Genomic DNA, 10,271 nt, shown 5'->3' on the forward strand with positions numbered 1-10,271 from the left:
AACTCTCGGACACGACGATCCAATGGTAATCACCATTATCCTAGCAAACGCCAACTTGCATCGAACCCTGATTGACCAGGGAAGCTCAGCAGACATCCTGTTCAAAACGGCCTTCGACAAACTCGGACTTGAAGAAAAGGAACTAAAGGCCTACCCCACCGACCTATTTGGACTAGGGGATACTCCGATCCATCCCTTAGTATACATCTCGCTACACACTACCTTTGGAAGAGGCGAGCAATCTAAAACATTAAGCGTAGACTACATTATAGTCAACGTCACTTCAGCATATAATGCCCTCATAGGGCGACCAACCCTAAACAGACTGGCAGCTATAGTCTCGACCCCACACCTCTGTATGAAGTTCCCTACCACAAAGGGAATCGCTACTCTAAAAGGCGACCAAAAACTAGCACGACGATGCTACAACGAAAGCCTGAGCCTAAAAGGGAAAGAGGTCAACACAATAGAACTCGGACGAGTTCAATCCCGAGAAGACCTCCGGCCACAGCCAGAAGGAGAAACCGAAAAAGTCCAGATTGGAAACACACCTGAAAAAACAACAAGCATAGGAGCAAACCTCGAAACGAGCCTAAAAGAGGAACTCATAACCCTCTTAAGAGAGAATTCCGACCTCTTCGCCTGGAGAGCCTCCGACATGCCGGGCATAAGTCCCGACCTGATGTGCCATAAGCTATCGGTTTACCCGGGATCCCGGCCTATCCAACAAAGACGCCGGAAGCTCGGACCCGAGCGCATGCAAGCAATAGAAGAACAAGTACAAGCACTGCTAGATGCAGGGTTCATTAGGGAAGTAAAATACCCCCTATGGCTCGCAAACGTGGTCCTGGTAAAAAAGCCCAACGGAAAATGGAGGATGTGCGTCGATTACACAGATCTCAACAAAGCTTGCCCCAAAAACCCATATCCACTACCAAACATCGACGCCTTGGTAGACGCAGCCTCAGGCTATAGATATCTCTCCTTCATGGACGCATACTCGGGATACAATCAAATCCCGATGTACGGACCCGACCAAGAAAAGACCTCGTTCATAACCCCAAGGGCAAACTACTGCTACGTAGTGATGCCCTTCGGGCTGAAGAACGCAGGGGCAACCTACCAGAGGCTAATGAACAAAGTGTTCTCAGAGCACATCGGACTACAGCTGGAGGTGTACGTCGACGACATGCTGGTAAAGACACAAGAAGACAGAAACTTGCTGACCAACCTCACCAGTATCTTCGGCACCCTCAGAAAACACAACATGAGACTTAACCCGACAAAGTGCACCTTCGCCGCAGAAGCCGGAAAGTTCTTAGGCTTCATGCTGACTCAAAGGGGCATCGAAGCAAACCCGGACAAATGCAAAGCGATACTCAATATGAAGAGCCCGACGTGTGTCAAAGAAGTACAACAACTGAATGGAAGGCTAGCCGCCCTATCAAGATTCTTGGCAGGATCAGCAATAAAGTCACTACCTCTCTACTCACTCCTAAAGAAAGGGAAACCCTTCTCATGGACCCCGGAGTGCGAAAAAGCCTTTCAAGAATTCAAGGAATTCCTCGGGCAGCCACCAATCCTAACCCGACCTTTAAAAGGAGAAGAACTCGTACTATACCTCTCGGTTGGAAATCGAGCAGTCGCTTCAGCGTTAATACGAGAAAATGACCAGGGACAACACCCCATATACTTTGTAAGCAAGGCACTACAAGGGGCCGAATTAAACTATCAGAAGATAGAAAAATTCGCTTACGCACTAGTGTTCACAGCTCGGAGGCTCCGTCCCTACTTTCAAGCCCACACCATCAAAGTCCGGACGAACCAACCCATGAGGCACATCCTCCAAAAAACAGACCTGGCAGGACGAATACTGCAATGGGCGGTGGAACTGTCCGAGTTCGACCTCCGCTATGAAACCCGGACTGCCATAAAATCTCAGTATCTAGCCGACTTCATCGCAGAATACACTGAGACCCCTGGAACCCCACTCTCATGGAACCTGTATGTCGACGGGTCCTCAAACAAAACTGGAAGCGGAGCCGGGGTTATACTCGAAAGCGACCAAGGAACACGGATAGAACTATCCCTAAAATTCGAGTTCCAGGCTTCGAACAACCAAGCCGAATACGAGGCCCTACTAGCAGGTCTAAAGCTAGCCGAAGAGGTCGGAGCCCAGAAAATCACGATCTTCAGCGACTCCCAGGTCGTCACATCACAAGTAAATGGAAGCTACCAGGCCAAAGACCCAACTATGAAAAAATACCTGGACCAAACACAGGCACAATTACGCCACTTTTCAGAGATACAGATCCAGCACATACCTCGGGAACAAAACGCCCGGGCAGACGCCCTCTCAAAGCTTGCCAGCACCAAGCCCGGAGGCAACAACAGAAGTCTCCTCCAGGAAACCTTACAATCTCCCTCCGTGCTAAGAGAGGAAGAAACGCTAAATATATCCAACCAACAGCAAGGATGGATGACCCCCATACTCAGCTACCTGAAGTCGGGAACTCTCCCCGCCGAAAGAAAGGAAGCTAAAAGACTCATGAAAGACGCCCAGAATTATACACTAATCCACGAGGTATTATACAGAAGAGGATTCTCAAACCCCCTCCTTAGGTGCGTCCCGACCTCAGAAACAAAGAGCGTCCTCGAAGAAGTCCACGGAGGCATGTGTGGGAACCACCTCGGAGCTCGGGCATTATCCAAGAAAGTAGAACGAGCCGGGTTCTACTGGCCGACCTTGCAAAGAGACGCAACGGATTTTGTGAAAATATGCCCCCCTGCCAAAAACACGCCAATTTTCACAAGGCACCACCCGAAGACCTTATCAGCGTCACCGCACCATGGCCCTTCGCAAAATGGGGACTTGACCTACTCGGCCCGTTCCCCCAAGGACCGGGGCAAGTCAAATACCTCATAGTAGGGGTCGACTACTTCACAAAGTGGATCGAAGCTGAACCCTTAGCCACCATCACGGCTCAGAAAAGCCGCAAATTCCTATACAAAAACATCGTCACAAGGTTCGGAGTCCCCTACTCCATCATAACAGACAATGGAACACAGTTCACGGACACAAGTTTTCAGAACTTGGTGGCCGAACTAAAAATCAAACAGCAATTCACCTCAGTCGAGCACCCACAAGCCAATGGACAAGCGGAGGCTGCAAATAAAGTCATCTTGGCCGGGTTAAAACGAAGACTCCAAGAGGCCAAAGGGGCATGGGCCGAGGAGCTCCCCCAGGTGTTATGGGCATATCGGACAACTCCACACTCTACAACGGGAGAATCGCCATTCCGACTAGCTTATGGGATGGAGGCAATGATTCCTATCGAAATAGATGACGGGTCACCTAGAACCATCTTCTACAACGAAAAAGGTAACCCGCAGGCACAAAGGGAAGAACTCGACCTCCTCCCCGAGGTCCGAGAAAGAGCTCGGATCCGAGAAGAAGCCTTAAAACGGCGAACGGCCCTCAGATACAATCAGAAAGTAATAAAACGAAGCTTCTCCATTCACGACCTGATTCTAATCCGAAATGACATCGGAACACAAAAGTCGGGAGAAGGAAAGCTAGCTGCAAATTGGAAAGGGCCCTACAAGGTAACAGAAGTCTTAGGAACAGGCTATTACAAAGTATCTGACCTAGAAGGCAATGAGTTGCCCAGGGCCTGGCACGCCTGTAATCTAAGACGATACTACAGCTAAAGATAACCCGAGGTGTACTCTTTTTCCCTACAAGGGTTTTTTAATGAGACACCCGGTCAAGTAAGGCACCCGACCTAGTCAAGGGTAAACACTCTGTAAATATTCTTTCTTTTTTAATACTAATCAAATTTTTCTATTTTCTTCTTCCTCGTGATGAAACAAATCCTGAAAAGTACCCCGCCAAGGCGCATTAATTTATGCTCGGCAAAACGCAAAAAATCATTGCCAAGAGACCACACAAGGTCGGCAAAGATAAAGCGACGAGGTTCAAATTAATGTGAGAAGTTATAAAGCAACTCTGAAAAGGCTCAAAAAGCCAAATAAAAAGAGATTACAAAAATAACTTAAAAGGCCGACCAACGACAAGGTCGGACCCAACAAAGGGAAGTACTCGACCGCCCCACCCGAGGTCAAAGAAAAAGCCCGGATCCGAGAAAGAAGCCTTAAAACGGCGAAAACAAAGATTTCGAAAACGCTTACTAAAAAGTTGCTATACAAAAACAACTAAAAAGTACAAGCGGAAAAACGAAATCAAAAGGAAAAAACAAAGTTTCAAAGAAAAAGCGCTAGCTAAAAGGTTGTTATCCAAAAACAACTAAAAAGCACAAAGCGGAGCTAAAAGTCAAAACGCAAGCAAACACCGCATAATAAGCTAAAAAAGTTACTACAAGTAGCTAATAGCAAAAAGGTGTTCAAAGCATCTAAAAAAGAGCCCACAGGCCGGGCAAAAAACCAAAGATAAAAGGATTACAGGGAACCAAGATCCTTCCCGGACTCCACATCGGCAGAAGGCTGCGGAGGAAACATAGAAATCGGGACAGCATTGACGGCACCATCATCTCGGTTTAAAACCTCCACATCAGATCCCTCCCCAGCCGAAGGTAAAGTCGGATCCGCAACCGGAACTTTAGGGTCAGACACCGGAACCTCATCCTCGTTGGGAGCAGGAACAATCTTTCCCTCCACAACAACATTATCCGTACTGAATAAACTCAGATCCAGGTCAGGAGCAAGAACCCGGACCTGAGCTTTCAAATTCTCAAACATAGCATCCATACCCTTAGCCACGTGTCCTTCTAATTCGTAAAAATCATCCTGAGCGGATTGCAACCTCTCCTTTGTCTCCACAAGCTCGGCATATGTCCGAGTATAGCTCTCCTTCGCCGCCTTCGCCATCTCCTCAGATGCATTCGCTGCCGCCACAGCCGCGGTAGCTTTAGCTTTCTCCTTCTCCAAAGACGCCTCCAACTCAGAAATCCTAGCAGCCTTCAGTTCACTAATCCTCTCGAACTCAGACTGAGCCTTCGCAAGTCGGGAACTGGTCGCACCAATGGGGGATTTCTTGAACTCTCGGGCAATAGCGGCGTGAAGACTAGCCATCCGGACACAGCTCCGCGCCATATACTGAAAATGGTGCTCCATAGACACATCATCAGTAGAAATAAAGGTCTGAGGGAGAATATGCTGTTCAACCCAACCAAGAGCATCAAAATCCTTATCGTTAAAACCGGCAAGCTCTTGAGAGGTCTTCTGCTTCTTAGGAGGAGGGCCCGAGGATGAAGGAGGAGAAGAGGTAGCAGGTCCAGAGGTCGGAGGATCTTGATTTATAGGTCGGAACTGGGGAGTCGGAATAGTCTTCGACCGAGTAGTGACACCCACAGTAGTCTTCTTCGGAGAAGATCGGGCAGAAGCCTCCCCAGCCTCGATATTTCGAGCAGCCACAGACTTCTTCGTCCGACGAAGGTACTTCATGGAATCCGCCTGAGAAGACATCTCTGCAGAAATAAAAGAAAATTACCACAACAGAAATTCCACCAAAACAAGCAAAGCCAAAATACTAAAAAAGATGAATCTCGGAGAGGTCGGGAACTACCTAACTCGGAACGGAGAAGGCTTGGATCTCCCAACATTTTCTTCGTGTCCAAGTGAGGTGCCCGACCCCATAAACTGCTTACCACACCCACAAAAGCCTACTCCACCTCATCTAGACTCTCAAGGGTATACTTAGTAGACACTACATTCTCCTGCCAACAAAGAGGAAAAGAAGGCTCCCCACTCTCATCTAGAAAGAAAGGTCGGACGTCTCCAGTAGCCCGGACCTTGAAATAAAAGTTCTTAAAATCATGAAAAGACTCATCATACAGGGTACAAAACTTCCTTCCCTGGTTAGCCCTAAAAGAGACCCAAGATACCTTTCCTCCACCCGACCCCGGCTTCGTCAACACAAACAAATAGGAAAAAAGAGAAATAGAGGGAGCAACGCCCAAAAACTGACACAAAAGTTGAAACAGCTTTAAAAACGCCCAAGAATTTGGATGGAGCTGCGTAGGAGCAAGATTACAAGACCATAACACCTCGGACTCCAGATCGGTAAAGGGAAGTCGGACACTCAGCTTAGAGAAAAAACAATCATAAGCATAAAAGAAGAGCTTCTCGGAACTATCTAGGGGCGGGAAGCACACTCTCTCCTCGGAATCTGGGGCTACTAGTTCATAATCCCTCTCAGACTCTCTATTTTCACATATGCTACAATGCCTACGGAACCTAACTAAATATTCAGAATCTACCACAGAAGGGACTCTTAGAGGAAGAGGGTCTACCCAATCAAGACCACATGGAATTTTAGTCGACATCGCTTGAAGAACCTTTCGAGACATAAAATTCTTACCTACAAAGAAGAATACAACAGCAAGCAAAAATCACATAAAGAAGACAGCGAAAACCCATTCAGCAAAGCAAGGAACAAAAACACCAGAAAACAAAAAAGAGCCCCCCCGATATAAAAACAACAGCAACGGCGGCGCCTCTTTTTGGGGCAACCCAGGCATAAAGAAAAAGAAACAAACAAGAGCCACACAAAGAACAGAAGCATATGATCACAAGAAAAGAGAGACATGGGAACAAACCTGGAAGAAGAAACGAAGATGAAGAACTCCGAAGCAAGAAGAACGAAGCGACGGCACAGAGGAAACCCCGAAAAGACACACAGAAAGATTCGGGAAAGCAGAAACAAAGAGAAAGAAGAAGCAGTGCTTGCAAAAGCATAAGAAAGACAAAACGCAGAAAAGAGGAAAGGGAGCAAATAAATAAAGCCTTCACAGAGCCCGAACGGAAATCGAGGAAAAACGGTAAAATGCAATAAATGCAGAAACGGCCATTTTTGAATTTTGAAAAAAAACTACTATGCCCGAGCACGACCTCCCAAAAAAGGACGAACTCGGGCAGGGGCACTGTTCATACCCTGACCGAGGTCCTCCAACCCGACAAATTCATAAGAGGTCCGACCTTGTCCTAAAGCTCACACCTAAAGGTCGGACCTCGGACAATAAGCAAGGAAGGCCCATCAAAAGGAACGAAGCCCAAAACCTAAAGGCCGAAAAGGCCTAGGAAAGGCGGTTCCACAAAGATAGAGATAAAACTCCCAAAGATAAGATAAGATAAGAATATCTTATCCAGGGAAGATCACCGCCAACTACTATAAATACACTGGAGCACCCAGGTATGACATTCATTCCAAATCTACATATATCTGCTTGGACCCATGCTAACTTAAGCATCGGAGTGTCATTGCAGGTACAACCCCCAACCATTCTGCATATCAAAGCTCGGGTCACTGAACCCCCCACCTCGGGCCTTTCCAGACGACCGAGCTACACGTTTCAGGCAAACCCTCGGAACACCTATCAAATCCCATCTTTCTCTTCACCACTCACATCCATCCTTCATAAAACCTCACCTACCTCACCATTCAAATTCAAACCACTTTCCCACCCAAACCCACCCTCACTTGGCCGAACCCCATTCCCCCCTCTCCTATATAAACCCTTCTTCACCCCTTTATTTCACACAACTTAAACACCACTTCTTCCCCTACTTGGCCGAATACACCACCATTCCCTTCTTCCTCATTTCTTCTTCTTCTACTCTCTTCTTTCTTCTTTTGCTCGAGGACGAGCAAACATTTTAAGTTTGGTGTGGTAAAAGCGTTGCTTTTTCGTTTTTCCATAACCATTTATGGCATCCAAGGCCGGAGAAACCTCTAGAAAGAGGAAAGGGAAGGCAAAAGCTTCCACCTCCGAGTCATGGGAGATGGATAGATTCATCTCAAGGGTGCATCAAGACCACTTCTATGAAGTTGTGGCCTTGAAGAAGGTGATCCCCGAGGTCCCCTTTTCACTCAAAAAGGGTGAATATCCGGAGATCCGCCATGAGATCCGAAGAAGAGGTTGGGAAGTTCTTACCAACCCCATTCAACAAGTCGGAATCTTGATGGTTCAAGAGTTCTATGCCAATGCATGGATCACCAAGAACCATGATCAAAGTATGAACCCGGATCCAAAGAATTATCTTACAATGGTTCGGGGGAAATACTTGGATTTTAGTCCGGAAAACGTAAAGGTAGCATTGAACTTGCCTATGATGCAAGGAGATGAACATCCTTACACAAGAAGGGTCAACTTTGATCAAAGGTTGGACCAAGTCCTCACAGTCATATGTGAAGAGGGCGCACAATGGAAGAGAGATTCAAGAGGCAAGCCGGTTCAATTGAGAAGGCATGACCTCAAGCCCGTGGCTAGAGGATGGTTGGAGTTTATCCAACGCTCAATCATCCCCACTAGCAACCGGTCCGAAGTTACTCTAGACCGGGCCATCATGATCCATAACATCATGATTGGAGAAGAAGTGGAAGTTCATGAGGTTATAGCCCAAGAACTCTATAAGGTGGCGGATAAGTCCTCTACCTTGGCAAGGTTAGCCTTTCCTCACCTCATCTGTCACCTCTGTTATTCAATTGGAGTTGACATAGAGGGAGACATCACCATTGATGAGGATAAGCCCATTACCAAGAAAAGGATGGAGCAAACAAGAGACCCCTCTCATCATGAGATCCCTGAGATGCCTCAAGGGATGCACTTTCCACCACAAGACTATTGGGAGCAACTAAACACCTCCCTAGGAGAATTGAGTTCCAACATGGGACAACTAAGGGTGGAGCACCAAGAACACTCCATTCTCCTCCATGAAATTAGAGAAGATCAAAGAATCATGAGAGAGGAGCAACAAAGACAAGGAAGAGATATTGAGGAGCTCAAACACTCCATAGGATCTCCAAGAGGAAGAAAGAGCCGCCATCACTAAGGTGGACCCGTTCTTTGATTTCCTTGTTCTTTATTCTTCTGTTTTTCGACTTTCATGCTTATGTTTATCTATGTTTGTGTCTTGTGATCATTAGTGTCTTAGTGTCTATGCCTTAAAGTTATGAATGTCCTATGAATCCATCACCTTTCTTAAATAAATCGTTCTTAATTGAAAAAGAAAAGAATTGCATGAATTTGAATTTTATAACAGTTTAATTATTTTGATGTGGTGGCAACACTGTTGTTCTCTGAATGTATGCTTGAACAGTGCATATGTCTTTTGAATTTGTGGTTCATGAATATTGGCTCTTGAAAGAATGATGAAAAAGGAGACATGTTACTGAGGATCTGAAAATCATAAAAATGATTCTTGAAGCAAGAAAAAGCAGTGAATACAAAAAAAAAGAAGAGAAGCAAGCGAAAAAAAAAACCGAAAAAAAAGAAAAAAAAAACGAAAAAGAAAGAAAAAGAAAGAAATAAAGTTGTGATCCAAGGCAATAAGAGTGTGCTTAAGAACCCTGGACACCTCTAATTGGGGACTCTAGCAAAGCTGAGTCACAATCTGAAAAGGTTCACCCAATTATGTGTCTGTGGCATGTATGTATCCGGTGGTAATACTGGAAGACAGAGTGCTTTGGGCCACGGCCAAGACTCAATAAAGTAGCTGTGTTCAAGAATCATCATACTTAACTAGGAGAATCAATAACACTATCTGGATTCTGAGTTCCTAAAGAAGCCAATCATTTTGAATTTCAAAGGATAGGGTGAGATGCCAAAACTATTCAGAGGCAAAAAGCTAAAAGCCCCGCTCATCTAATTAATACTGATCTTCATAGATGTTTTCAGAGTTCATTGCATATTCTCTTTTTTTTATCTTATTTGATCTTCAGTTGCTTGGGGACAAGCAACAATTTAAGTTTGGTGTTGTGATGAGCGGATAATTTGTACGCTTTTTGGCATTGTTTTTAGTATGTTTTTAGTAGTTTTAGTTGAGTTCTTAGTATATTTTTATTAGTTTTTAGCTAAAATTCACTTTTCTGGACTTTACTATGAGTTTGTGTGTTTTTCTGTGATTTCAGGTATTTTCTGGCTGAAATTGAGGGACCTGAGCAAAAATCTGATTCAGAGACTGAAAAGGACTGCAGATGCTGTTGGATTCTGACCTCCCTGCACTCGAAGTGGATTTTCTGGAGCTACAGAAGCCCAATTGGCGCGATCTTAACGGCGTTGGAATGTAGACATCCTGGGCTTTCCAGCAATATATGATAGTCCATACTTTGCCCAAGATTTGATGGCCCAAACCGGCGTTCAAAGTCACCTACAGGAATTCCAGCGTTAAACGCCGGAATTGGCACCTAAATGGGAGTTAAACGCCCAAACTGGCACCAAAGCTGGCGTTTAACTCCAAGAAGAGTCTCTACA

Source organism: Arachis stenosperma, chromosome 1 (genome assembly GCF_014773155.1).
Source record: "Arachis stenosperma cultivar V10309 chromosome 1, arast.V10309.gnm1.PFL2, whole genome shotgun sequence".
NCBI lineage: Eukaryota > Viridiplantae > Streptophyta > Magnoliopsida > Fabales > Fabaceae > Arachis > Arachis stenosperma.